Source organism: Hipposideros armiger, unplaced genomic scaffold, assembly GCF_001890085.2.
Source record: "Hipposideros armiger isolate ML-2016 unplaced genomic scaffold, ASM189008v1 scaffold_356, whole genome shotgun sequence".
Lineage (NCBI taxonomy): Eukaryota > Metazoa > Chordata > Mammalia > Chiroptera > Hipposideridae > Hipposideros > Hipposideros armiger.
Window position 1 is genome coordinate 556257 of NW_017731706.1, and position 13433 is coordinate 569689.

Sequence of the window (13433 nt, forward strand, 5' to 3'; positions counted from 1 at the left end):
GTTCTTTCCTTCCTTTTACTTTTTTATTCTAGAATTTAAATGCAGGGAATACATGATTTACCACTTTATTGTGAAAAGATGCTTTCATTCTTTATCTGGAACGTGGCAGCAATCATTCTCTAGTTAGATCTAAATGATTGAATTGCAAGGTGAACTGTATTGGTGGCTAACTCATTTTCCCTCACCTCCAGCACCCTCTTTTCCCAAGATCAAGCAATTTTCCTGTGTAATGAACTGTATCTGCTATCAAGTGGCCTGGAAATTAAGAGGGCCAAAGCACCTTCCAAGTCCTCATTTCCTATTTGGTATCATGATGTCTTTTGCTGCTATATCACTGATCTATGTTTTCCAAGGCTATCTATCTATACAAAGGAAAAATGCAAAAACGAATGGAACTGCAGAACAATTTTACATATGGGGGAAAGCTTCAATCAATTTTGAATTATCCAGAGGATGGTTTTCTAGCTAATGGGTTGTCAAATTCTTTGCATCAAATTCTTTTGTCTGGTTTATAGCCTTTTGGTCAGTTCGATGCTGACTAGCAACAGAAGGGGAGTAGATTCAACAAGGACATGCTTTCAAATCAACATCAACCAACAAAAGTGGATTTTAGTGGTTCAATTTATGACCATAACATATGCAAAGTCTGAAGAAAGTAAGTTCATGGGAAGGCAAAAATATAAGAAAACCAAGTATAAAAAAATTCAGGCTATGATTTCTATAGGTACAGAAAATAAAACAAGGAAGAACTAATCAATTTATTCAATCTCAAGAGGATATATTTATTTCATATAGTCAATGTTTTTATTCTATTTCTTTTATCAGACAATATTTGAGTAATTTCTTCCTCTAATCATTTCTGCTATTTATAATATTTGATGAACACTTAATGTTTTTTATTCATATATTACTTTTTGGCATTTACTAAAAACGTCACCAGTAACCTAATGAAATATCTGCCAGAAACTCTTTCATACTATTATGGTATTATCTGAAAAACAATAACAGATATTTGTCGGTGACTTTACCAATCAAAAGTACAGTATCAGATGGGTAAAATCTGGAAATAAGTTGAGCTACTAAAGAAAAAAATAATTATTTAATGACAGTAATTAATTCAATATATATGACTAAATTCCATAACTATTTACAATATTAAAATAATATAAATTGCTATTTGTAACAGCAAAACATGTTGAATAATGTTGACTCCAAATGTGCATGCTTATGTACCAATTTAACTAAGAATGATTTTACCAATAACTAAAATATGGCTACTGAAGATAAAACAAAATAATTATCTGAACTTATACAGCAACCATGTAAAACAATATCAAAGATAGAAATAAAATCATTTGGCTCTTTGTGGGCATTTTTTATTATCTGTAGGAACACTTTATATAATAAGCTAGAAAGAAAAATGTGATTAAATTCAATTACATTTGACAGCTAATAGGACACCTTGGCCAAAATCAAGGCAGATAATTTCAGAGACAAAACTGGTCATAAAACAAAAGCCTGTCCTTTGCAAAAACTTTCAGAAATAAAAAGCAAATTATTTTTCAAAACTCTATCAGAGTAGATTTAACATAATAGTCAAACATTTGATATACCATTTCATTTCAGACCTCTTCTTAATCTGCCTTTTGTACCTGTTTGCTTTTGTATCTGTTTTGACATTTGCACTATTCAAAAGCACCTCCATCAGAGGGTGAACAAGAGAAAGGAATTTAAAATAATCAACTAAATTTATGTTAATAAAGTGAGTTAATATTAAATAGTCTCTAATAAAAGACAAAAGAGCTAATTATTCAAAATTCATTAATATTTCACTTTAGGAATAATTTTCATATTGATAAAGCTACAGTGAAACTTCAAAATTTTATGTCTTACAGTTTTCAAAATTATTTCCCTATCTCATGTGATACTCACCAAAACCCTATGAATATATAGGGAATTCTGGTTTACATAGGAAAATTAGGTTTGATTCTGCAGAAAAAGAACTCAGGCTCAGAGAAGTTAGGTGATTTGTCCAAGGTACACCCACAGTAAAGAATTGAGTATGGATTCTCAAATATTCATTCATTCATTCATTCATTCGCCTTTTGCTAATATGAAAACTGTCCTTCCATTTCCTAAGTACCCTTTTTCAGATGAAGGCAGTCATGACAGAGGAGAACAAGAAAAGCCACCTGAGATTAAGAATTTACCATAGAAAATTAGTAAAGTGGAAAATTGGCCAGAATTGTATGGTTTGGATGTAGATCAAAAGTAAAAACATTGGCTAAAAGATTTGTAATTTTGTCAGACCATGCTATACCTGTGCTCATTAGCAGGGTTAAGAGTTGACTGCATATTTTGCAGCTTTCAATGGGATCACTTTATCATGATTTTGAATATCAGTTTTTCCAGTTTACAAGTACCACTGTATACTAGTGAGCAACTGTATACCCCAAACAGTTTTTAGGAAGATTACCTAGTCCTTTGCATCCATCACTAAAAATTACCATCATTCATGGTTTTGAATAAATATGATCATGATACAAAATTCAAGTCTTTTAGTTTAAAGTAAGTCTTTCTCTCTCCTGTACTTGGGCCTCCCAGAACTCCTCCCTAGAGGCAAATATTGTCACCATGTGTCCTTCCACAGATAGTCTATGCACTTACACGTGTACGTGTGTGTGTGTGTGTGTGTGTGTGTGTGTGTGTGGCAATAGCAAACTATACACACTGTTCTTTACCTTGGCTTTTTACCTGGCTTTACTTTTTAACTCTGAGAGCTTTTCAGATCAGCTGTTTCATTCTTTTTACACGATTGCATAGTAGTCCTAGGAATTCCTTTGGATTGCTCTCCAATTTCTAATTTAATAGTCAAGTGTATTTACTCAAGAATTCCAAAATTGTTAACCTTTGCTAGAATATAAAAGAGATCCTTGCAGTTGACTGATTATTTCTTAAGAGCAAGCAAGAATTTAAACTTATAAAAATTCTAAATATTTTTATTTTATCAGACATTTTTTTAAAAATCCAGTGACATGCTTAATTAGAATCTAAATGAAATACAAACTGTTCATTCACTAATAAGGGAATTTTAAATAAACAAACATGCACATTTTGTTTTTAGTACGTGTGAAACAACTTAAATAGATCTCAAGATCCAGAGCTGAAATGATTATCAGTTTAATCCAGTATGGAATTTATCACATATTTACATATGTTCATTAGTCCATTTAAATGTTTTCCTAAGTACATATTCTAAAACTTTGAGCAATTCATATGTTTCCAATCAATGTGAATAAGCTACCAATTTTCAAAAATTTTTAATCATGGTGAGACAAACTCTCGCATATTTCTAGTGACATCATATATTGGTATGATCCTTTTCTAAAGCAAGCTGACAATGCATTTAAGATGATACAACTAAGACTTATCAGGGGGATCACTTTATAAGTTATATAAATGTCTAACCACCACGCTGTACTCCTGAAACTAACATTGAATGTCAACTGTAATTGGAAAAAAAAAGATATAACATTCATTCCCACTGATAAAATAATTCCAGTTTTGAGAATATTTCCCCAAGAAATGATCAAGAACCAAATAAATAAAAACTATGCCACAACACTGTTCATTCTTCACAAAACAAATAAACTAAAAATAATTTAAATGTTCAATAATATATAACTAGTATAGTAAATTATAGTACGTCAATTTGAGGACTATTATGGTCAAGTAAAATAACTCAAGTATAGCAGGCCAGCTTAGTTGGTTAAGTTTGCTTAAGAGTACGAGCTCTGAGCAATACGGTTGCTGGTTCAATTCCCACATGGGCCAGTGAGCTTTGCCCGAGCTGAGCTGCCGCTGAGCTGCCAACAGGTGGCAGGGTGGCTCAGGTGGTGAGAGCACGTGTTCCTAATGACAAGATTGCCTGTTTGATGGTGGGCTATGCCCACCTGCAGCTGGGACTGAATTGGGCACCTTGAGCTGAGATGCCGCCCAGATGGCTCAGTGGATAGAATGTGCTCTCTTAACAGCAAGGTTGCCAGTTCGACTCCTTCATGAATAAAAATAATTCAAGTATAAAGGTTATATGCCAATACAGGAAAATGTGTGTGATATGTTAAGTGAAAACTGCATAATACTAAACTATATGTAGTTCTCATATATATATGGCAAAAACTAGAATTATTGTAACTATATAAACTATACACGTGAAAAACACTGAATACTAGTGTTGGGGTAGGAACAGAGATGACTGCTTTTACTCTAAATATTATGTAATGGTATAGTGGACACATTTAAGTGTGTGACACATTCTCATACCTCTTCTGAGTTGATTACACCTTCATGCAAGCAGTAGGTCCTGAAAAAGAATGAAACAGATGCAGAGAAAGATACAGACGTTAAGAAATGGAGAGGTGCTCTATGCATATCTAAAGGTGTTCCAACTCATGTGAGCCCCTGGCCACTCTCTTGGATTCTATGGGGGGAAAAGAAAAAAAAAATTACATCCTCATTATAAATTCCTATTTTTTTTTTTGCTTGGGCTGGTTTGAATTGTTGTCTGGTACACACAAACTGGAAATATAATCAACAATGTTGTAAAGATTTTGTAAGGTGCCAGATGGACACTGGACTTATCAAGTGGATTGCTTCATAGATTGTAGATGCCTGACCAATGCGCTGTACAACTGAAGCTGAAGTAGAATAATATTGTATGTCAACTGTTAAGTAAATACGTGTGTGTGTGTGTGTGTGTGTGTGTGTGTATGTGTGTCTGTAGTCACAGGAGGTGGAGTATAGCATAAGGAAGATAGTCAATGGTATTGTAAGTTACATAAGATGTCAGAGGGACAGTGGCTTGGGGGAGGGGGTTATCACTTTGTGAGGGGTGTAAATGTCTATTATATTGCTTTGTACACCTGAAACTAATAAAAAAAAACTAAGACAGTTTTTATATTTATTCAATAATCTTTAACTTGTATTTTTAAGAAGGCCTACATGCCATCTAATTGCATTGCAAAGAGTGTTATCCTAGAGTAGTAAGTTTACTTATTGTGTAGACAATTCACATAATATAGTTAATGTAAACCAACAGTATTTTTAAAGATAACAAATATCCTAATGTTAAATAAATGTTAATATCATCTCTTCTTTTTGCCCTTTAATTACAATCATTTATTCCACCTATGCCCGAAATGACATTTTCAGGGACAAAAATTATCTTTTTTAGCCTTGGACAAAAAGATACTGTATAGGAATTCTAGTGGAGTGTGTTCTTAATATCCAACTCTGATCATCGTCTGAGAATTTGCTTCTGTTGTTTTTATTACCCATAATTCACTGTTTACCATGTGCCAGGCACTATGGAAAACACTTCACATACCATATCTCATTTGTTCTTCACAAACCCCAGTGCCAGAATGACTCACAAATGGCAGGAACTTTCCCTCTTTTCCATAATTATTGAGTGTCCCATTAGACAGGCATTTCTTTTGGGGGGAAATACAAAGATAAAAAGCTCAGACTGGGAGATGGATGTAAAACATATAGTAAAAGTGATCAATGCTACAACCATGGTACGTACAAGGTACTCTGAAAGATGTGAGGGAATTACTAGCTATGTGGGGATGGGTGTCTAATTGTCAAGATTTCTTATATACCTGGAGAAGTGCTGAGATAATTTGAAATCCAGGGAAAGAAAACTAATCTGCCTACTTGGAAATAGGTAAGGTAATTTGGAAGACAGCTGAATCTGAAAGGGGAGGATGTTAGCTTTTATGCATTAGGCTGGAGTAAACATAATAGTGGAAAAAACAGAAAGTATCAAATAATACATCTTTTTTATATTCATTTCATACAATTTTGAGGACCTGCCATGTACTAAGGAAGTACTATAACATGGAAAGACCACAACAATGTACAACCAGAAACAATTTTACTAAGACTGTAAACATTGGAAATACTAATTATGCTTTATATTAAGTTTTATAAACAATATTACACTGGTGTTAATATAATCTGGAAATGTTCTTCATCTGTGCTTCAGATGGATCACCACGTCTTGTATCTGTATTGCTTTCCCTTGCTGAGTTATTCCTTTATAAATGATTATTCGAGAAAAAAGTAACTTTTAAAGCTCTCTTAATGCATGATGTTCTGCTCACTTTTTCTTTTCCCTCACAGAACACTAATTAACATCTTGTATAATGTGGATACTCGACTTTTTAAAAAATCCTTTCATGGCTGACAACTGTTTTTAATATAAGGTCCCAAATCCTTAGCATCTCCATATAATCTGGTGCCCGCTTCCCTAATTCTGCAGCCTCATCTGGAATATGTATTGCCTTTATTTGATGCTTTCATTCTATTGGAATTATGTTCTTAATATCCGACTCTGATCATGGCCTGAGAATTTGCTTTTATTACCCATCATTCACTGTTTACTATGTGCCAGGCACTATGGAAAACACTTCACATACTGTATCTTATTTGCCCTTCATGAATGTCCCCAACGCACTATACTTTTATCTGGAGATTTCTGTATATGCTGTGACTTCTGCCTTTAACACTCTTCCCTCAACTCTTCTCCTGACAAATTCTATCACTTCTCCAAGAAATTCTATCACTGCAGGTTACGTAGTTTAGATGTCTCTCCTATGTACACTATATCTCCCAAACATTAGTGTAACAGACCCTTTGTCAGTCTGTTTCTTCCACAACCTGTAAGTTTCTTGAGGTCAGGGATTGTGTTAGGCATTTATAGCCCCATGTAGTGTCCATCACATAAAATGTGCTCAAGAATATTAGTTGAATAAATGAACAAATGGATAATGATTAAAACTTCTATTGTGGCACAATGCTAAATGTTACATAAAAAATAATGAGCAATTAATATAATGTTTTAGAGCTGTTTATAAACACAAAACAATATTCAATAAATCAACAATCAATAAAAACATATTTCTCAATCATGAAACTTAGAATTTGCATACTTGGGTAGACAGAATTGTGGCCAAAGATGTCCATGCCCTGATCCCCAGTGTTTGAATATGTTGGGTTATATGGCAAATGGGAATTAAGACTGCAGATGGAATTAGGCTTATTAAGCAGCTGACCTTGAAATGGGGAGACATCCTAAATGATCTGGGTGGATACAGTGCAATCACAAAGGCCCTCATAAATGGAAGAGGGAGGCAGAAAGAGAACTAGTGAGCTGGCAAAATGAGGAGGACACTGCCTGATGTTGCTGGCTTTGAAGATGGAGATGGAGGCCCATGAGTTAAGGAATATGGGTGGCCTCTGAAGCTGGAAAAGGCAAGGAAACGGACTGGATTTTCCCCTAGAGCCTTCTGAAGAAGCCCAATCCAGCCAAAACCTTGATTTTAGCCTGGTGAGATCCATTCTGGATTTCTGACTTCAGATCTGTAAGATTATATATTTGTGTTATTTTAAGCCACTAAGTTTGTGGTAACTTTTTTACAGTAACAATTGGAAACTAATACACATACCCACATCAAACAGGATTAACTTTGGCTGCATGTATGAGAAAGCCTAAGATAATGGTAGCTTAAAGAAGATATACGTTTCTCTCTAAATAAGAGATCTGGAGGTAGGAAGTCCAAGGCTGCTTATGGTATTCCATAGTGTCAAAGACTCAGGCTCTTTCAGTCCTGTTGCTCTGCCTTTCTTAACCTTAAAGAGCTCTAGCGGGCAGATCTGATTCCAACCAGGAGGAAGAAGGGAACGAATGGGGCACCACCTCCTTTGGAAGGATTTCCTAAATGTTGCACACATTACTTCTACTTATATCTCATGGGCCAGAACTGAGTAGCACAGTGGCACCTGGGTACATGCAAGCTTCTTTCAAGCAGCCATGTGATAAGAGTGGAGGATTCTATTAATAAAATGGGAATAAATATAATGGGGACAACTAACTATCTCCATTTTAACATTGTAGTATTGTGATTCTTTCCCCCCTCTCATTGTTTTAAGGCTGTAAGTCTCTCCTAGATTTTAGATTAGGGCAGTGCTCTTCATTCCACAAATAGTTATTGAATATTTACTATGTAACTGACTGACAAATTTCTAAGTATTTACCAGATTTTGCATATAAACACATTAAGACATGAGTATACACTTGGTCAGTGAATGACATTTATATCACATTTTAACTTTAGTGTTATAATTAACGGAAACAGAATTCTTGGTTGATAATAAGTAAGGTGAAAAAATACATTTTATTATTCAGGGACCTGGCAGGAAACAGATGGCATATTCAACGGGTAAATTGAAGACAGTCTGATGAAGAAACTCTAATATTTACAGAGATGTGAGTAGGCTTTAAGGGAACCAATAAGGGGTAAAGTACCCATGTACTCACAACAGGAGGAAACCACTATCATTCCTAGGCCTGAAGGAACAAAGAGAAGAAGCAGTTTCTGGGACTTGCCAAGACCTGTAGCCAGAGTTCAGGGTTGTCTGACCGGAGCCATGGCCTTAGGTAGAGGAATGAAGCGACTGCCAAAAGCCACAGACAGACAGGAGGGAGTATGGAGGAAGGTGAAATAAATATCCTGACCTCTCTCGCTCTTTCCTTCCTCTGATCATTTGCCAATGTCTCCAAATTGGCCGAAACCAAATAGAAACCAGAGGGTAAAGAAACCTGGGTGATGTGGTCCACAGAAATTGGCCTCTCACAGCATGGAAAGGCAGCGAATTGACTTTGAGGGACAGAGAATAACCAGAATAACATGAAAAGGCAAAGCATATTACAGAGTTAGAAAATTCAAAAAATCTTGACTAAAAAGAGAAAAGGAATTGATCTAAACAGAGCTGTGTCAGGCCTGGGACAAAGAAAGATGGAGTAAAGAATGATTAAAAAGTAAAACAGTAGACAGGGGCACAGTGTGTGATCTATTTATGTATGTAGAATAAAGAGAGTGTGCAAAGAAATAGAAGCATGAGACGAAAGAATGAGAAGGGTCTGACCAGGGATCTTAAAAGTTGTGGATATATCTGAACACAGGGTATAAGTCTTGTTGCCAACTTTTTCATGTGAGTTCAACACAACCTGTTTGTTATTCACTGAAAGTATTTTAAATATATATACTCCGAAGATTGAACAGTGGCAGTAACTGAATACCTGTGGAATACAGAAGGCCAGGATTACAGGTGAAAGAAACAGACATATTCTATAAGAGAACCAGCCAGCTGCTAAAAGAAGTTAAGATACCAGAGAAAAACACATGAAGAAAAAGGGGAAAAAACCAATAAAAACAGGTATCAGCCCTCTGATATCACGGTGAATACTAAAAATTTACTGAAATATAAAATATGCAAGTTTCTCTCTCTCTAGCACAAATTATCTATAATTATTTAGTATAGAAAAAAATGCTATTCATGTTCATATGTGATATCAATATTAGAAATTATAATCTATCTTCTGTGGAATTAAAAGCAATTTGTTTTAACTACCATAATTTTATGAAAAAGATTAGTTTTATTTTTTGGATGTCCATTAACATCCTTCAAACATCTCTATTTTTGTACTTACATCTCTCTATATTAGACATGTGCCTGCAAAATTGCCCCCAAATAAGAGGCTCCATGTGTACCATTTCATTGACTTGTATTAAAAATAGAAGCCTTGTTCCACAGAGGGAGAAATACCATTTTGTGGTACAATAGATAATAAAATCACATGGAGGTCTGGGGAAAACATTTGCCCCTAATATTCCCTCCTGGGAGGCTACATTCATGGGCCCTAAAGACAATTGTCAGCTCTGCATCACCCTGTAGTCATATTTCCTTCTTGCCTCAGTCATTGCAGAATTTGGTGAAACTGCAGGCAGTGAAATTACGACAGCCCTCTTTTGTTTCACTGTGAACCACGCACACATCCAGAGTTATTATTGAGCCAAGGACTGAGGAAAAACTTTAGGGGATTCTAAATTCTGTACTTTGATGGATAACAGGTATCAAATTTCTTCCTTTTCCTTAAAAGTGCTAATATTAAAATCACATGTTAACATAACTAATTTAATTTACATAATGTTACCCTTCCATGAAAATAACCAACTTTTTTATTTTTATGAAGATTGTAAATTATGATATGTTATACTTGTCAAATGTGTTCAGGAACTTAGGTACATGGAAATCAGACTCAATGTAGAACACCGTGAAATATTTACATTTAAAACTTAAAATAATTTTATGTCAAATTTTACCCTCACTTATATATGAATCTTATATGGAAAGCAAATAGCAGGTGCAAAGGGTTCATGAAAAATTTATAAGAACTCAATACTGAAACTGTTCTACCCATTTACATTTTTTCCTGTAAATTTAGAAAAGATTACAACAATTCATTTTCAACAGAATATCTCTTCTTCAGCATATGCAATCTCAGTGCCTCACTAAAAGTAATGTGAACATTTTGTTGACATTAAAAATGGTATATATTGAACAGTGTATATTGTATGATGGCACAATTGCTAAAATCCAACAATACAGATTACATGTAAAACTCTTATTAGTATCCCACCATGTTTAAATTAACCTAAATTTTAAAAAATTTATTCTTTTTCTAAATTTATTTTAAAGGCTTTTTCCAATTTTTTTAGTTATATTTAAGAGATAAGTGCTATCACATATGCTTCAGATTTAAAGCAGCAATTTATTCTGAGATTTACTTTTGTCAGCTTTCTTTCAAGTCCCAATTTCAATAATTTGGGGAACATTTACAATAAAGTACATTAATCAAATATTCAATTTATAATATACACAATTACAGGATTTTACAAAATTAAAATTTTTATATAGGAAAAACTGGAATATCAATATTTCCTGTGCATATTTTAAAAATAGGAGTGAATAGTTAATAATTTAGGTAAAATGATTATGGAGAATCTAAAATCAAGAGCAATTAGTCTCAAAATAAGGTAGGATATAAATGACAGTAAAGAGCTTTTATGTCCATGATTTCAACTGCTCCTAAGAACAAATGGGATAAAGGTAAATAAACAATCCTTATTTTATAGCCAAGAACATATTCAGAAAATGTCAACATTAATTTTTTTTTTAAATACTTACTGAGCATCTACTACATGACCAGGTATTCTGCTAGGTGCTGAGAGCACAGGCATGAACAGCAAAATAATAATAATAATAATAATAATAATAATAATAATAATAATGACAACAACATATAATAGTGATGATGATGATGATGATGATGATGTATCTGTTCACATGGAGTTAAATAAGTCTGGCCCAAGCTAACTAAGCCAGTAAGCACTAACGTATGGAAGAAAATGACTTCCACTTGGTATGCTCCTTTCACTTTGTCTCTGATTTCACGGTGAGGATGAACACTGAAGGAAACTTACTAGGGAGGTACAAGACAGGCAGAAAAAGAAAATAGCATGTGTGACATTTCCTAAGTTTAAGAGTAAGTCAAATGTGTGCTGAAGTATTTTTTTTTCTTTATGACTGGAAATTAGGGTAACTGTAAAGAAGTTGTGTATGTTTGTTTGGGGGGGGGGTGCTTGCAAAGGACAAATTCTATAACATGATTCAGAAGGCAACTGAAGAATATTACACAGCTATAAAAGGGTAGAAAACTTACCACTTCAATAAAGCAAAGCATGGAAACTGTTCTGGTTCTGACATGCACAAACTAGTTAACATGCTATTGAGGAAAGGGAGAACTACCTGTACTTAATTAAAATTATCAGTAAGAATAGAGTCTAATTTTGACACTGAGGATGAGTAGATATATAGACATAACATACAGCAAAGAATATTTACAGTCACATTTCATGCACCAATAAATAATGTATTCACTTCTCAAAGTACCAAAGCAAATGTGAGACAGAAAATTTTCATCTATACTAGTATTCAGGATTAAACTTTCTAATTTTAAACTACCAGACCTCAGCTGTAAATTTCAGTTGAAAGATTTGAAGAGATTAATGAATCTTCTAAAATTCTGGAGGATGTCTAAAAGATTTTAACATAATAAAGACTCTTGCCATAGCTATGACAAAAATTACAGGCATAAATTTATTCAGCACCTACTATGTGACAGCACTGTGCAGGGCAACTTACTTTATTTCTAGTACTCTACATGTCACGTTTCAGTTTTCTCAATTTCTCTACCAATAACTCTTATATTGTTAACTTGTAACTATATTATTTGAAATACAGCTCAGCTCATTTATTTCATAAAATTGGTTCCCAAAGACTTTTCCTCGTTTGAAAGGGAGGTGAGGGAAGTGGAAAGCTAAATCCTACCGACTACTTAAGACTTGACTTCCTTGGTATTTGTGATGTTATCTATATATGGTCTTTTAGAAATCCCGCAAATTTATACAAAGTCAGGAACTTGAGATAAGATCAGCAATCTGTCAATCTCAAAGACCGCATTTGTCAGCCATGCTTGTTGCCTTAACGTCCTATACAGGGATAACGGCCCATTTAGATAGTAAATCATGGCCTGTTAATACCTCAACTCTGAATCTTGACGCCCAAGATCTCGTGGGACTCCTCTAAGGGGAAAGCCCAGAGGAACGCTCAGAACAGGGCGGCTGGCCGGGGGGCAGGCGGAGGTGACAGGTGAGCCTGGTGTGGATGAGGAAGTGAGACAGGGGCAGTGTGGGGATTACTCATTCCGCTTTACCGCCGAGATGGCCCGCAAGCGGAACTTCGAGCCTCTCTTTCGGTCCAGCTGAAGTTCTATCTAATTGAAGTCACTTCCCATCCCAGTTCCCGGAGGGGAAAACCATGCGTTTAAAGGAAGGGAGTCAGAACGGCGGGGCGGGGGTCAGGGAGCCTCTCGTGAAGCCGTGCGTCCTCGCCGTCCGAGGCCGCGCTTTCCAAAACAGTCCTTCACCGTTCCCGAACCTGCCCTTCCCCTAAACCGGGGATCTCCCGGGGGAGCCCGGAGCACGACCCTCTGCGGAGCCCCACGGTGCGCAGAGCTGACGAACGCTGCGTGGGAGCGGAGCCCAACCTTGAGAAAAAGGGAGGACAGGTTGTTCCGGCTACTCTGAGGACACAAGGTCCCGGCTAGAATCAGCCAGACCCACACGAGCCCCAAGCAGCCGCGGCGGGTGTGGCCAGTTCAGAGGCAGAACGCCGCGGAGCCTCCTACTTTACCTTTCTCACTCCGACAGCCTGTCGCCCTTCGGACCAGGTCCCCCCAGTTTCCCAACGCCCCCCGCCCCCACCCTAAGACACCTGAGGAAAACTTTTTCCTCGCCCCTCAATTCAAACTCAGCTGTTTCCAGTGTTGCCGCAAACCGTCCTCTCCCTAGCAACAAGGTTCCGGCCGTAGAGCGAGCGGCTCTAGGTGTAAGGAAGGTGATGTCGTAAAGCCGCGAGTGTCGTAAACCAGGTGCGGTGGGGAGGGGGGAGGGGTGGAGGCGGAG

General features: G+C 36.1%; 1 protein-coding gene across 3 annotated transcripts in view; it reads left to right on the top strand.

The window, feature by feature from the left end:
• The first annotated feature begins 13012 nt into the window (after window positions 1-13012).
• The window catches only part of ZEB1 (zinc finger E-box binding homeobox 1), a 179090-nt gene continuing 178669 nt past the window's right edge, over window positions 13013-13433 (top strand). For all 3 annotated transcript variants that reach the window (XM_019661619.1, XM_019661616.1, XM_019661617.1), the window contains exon 1: window positions 13013-13399. The gene's annotated coding sequence lies outside the window, so the exon portion shown is untranslated. The remainder of the gene's footprint in view (window positions 13400-13433) is intronic.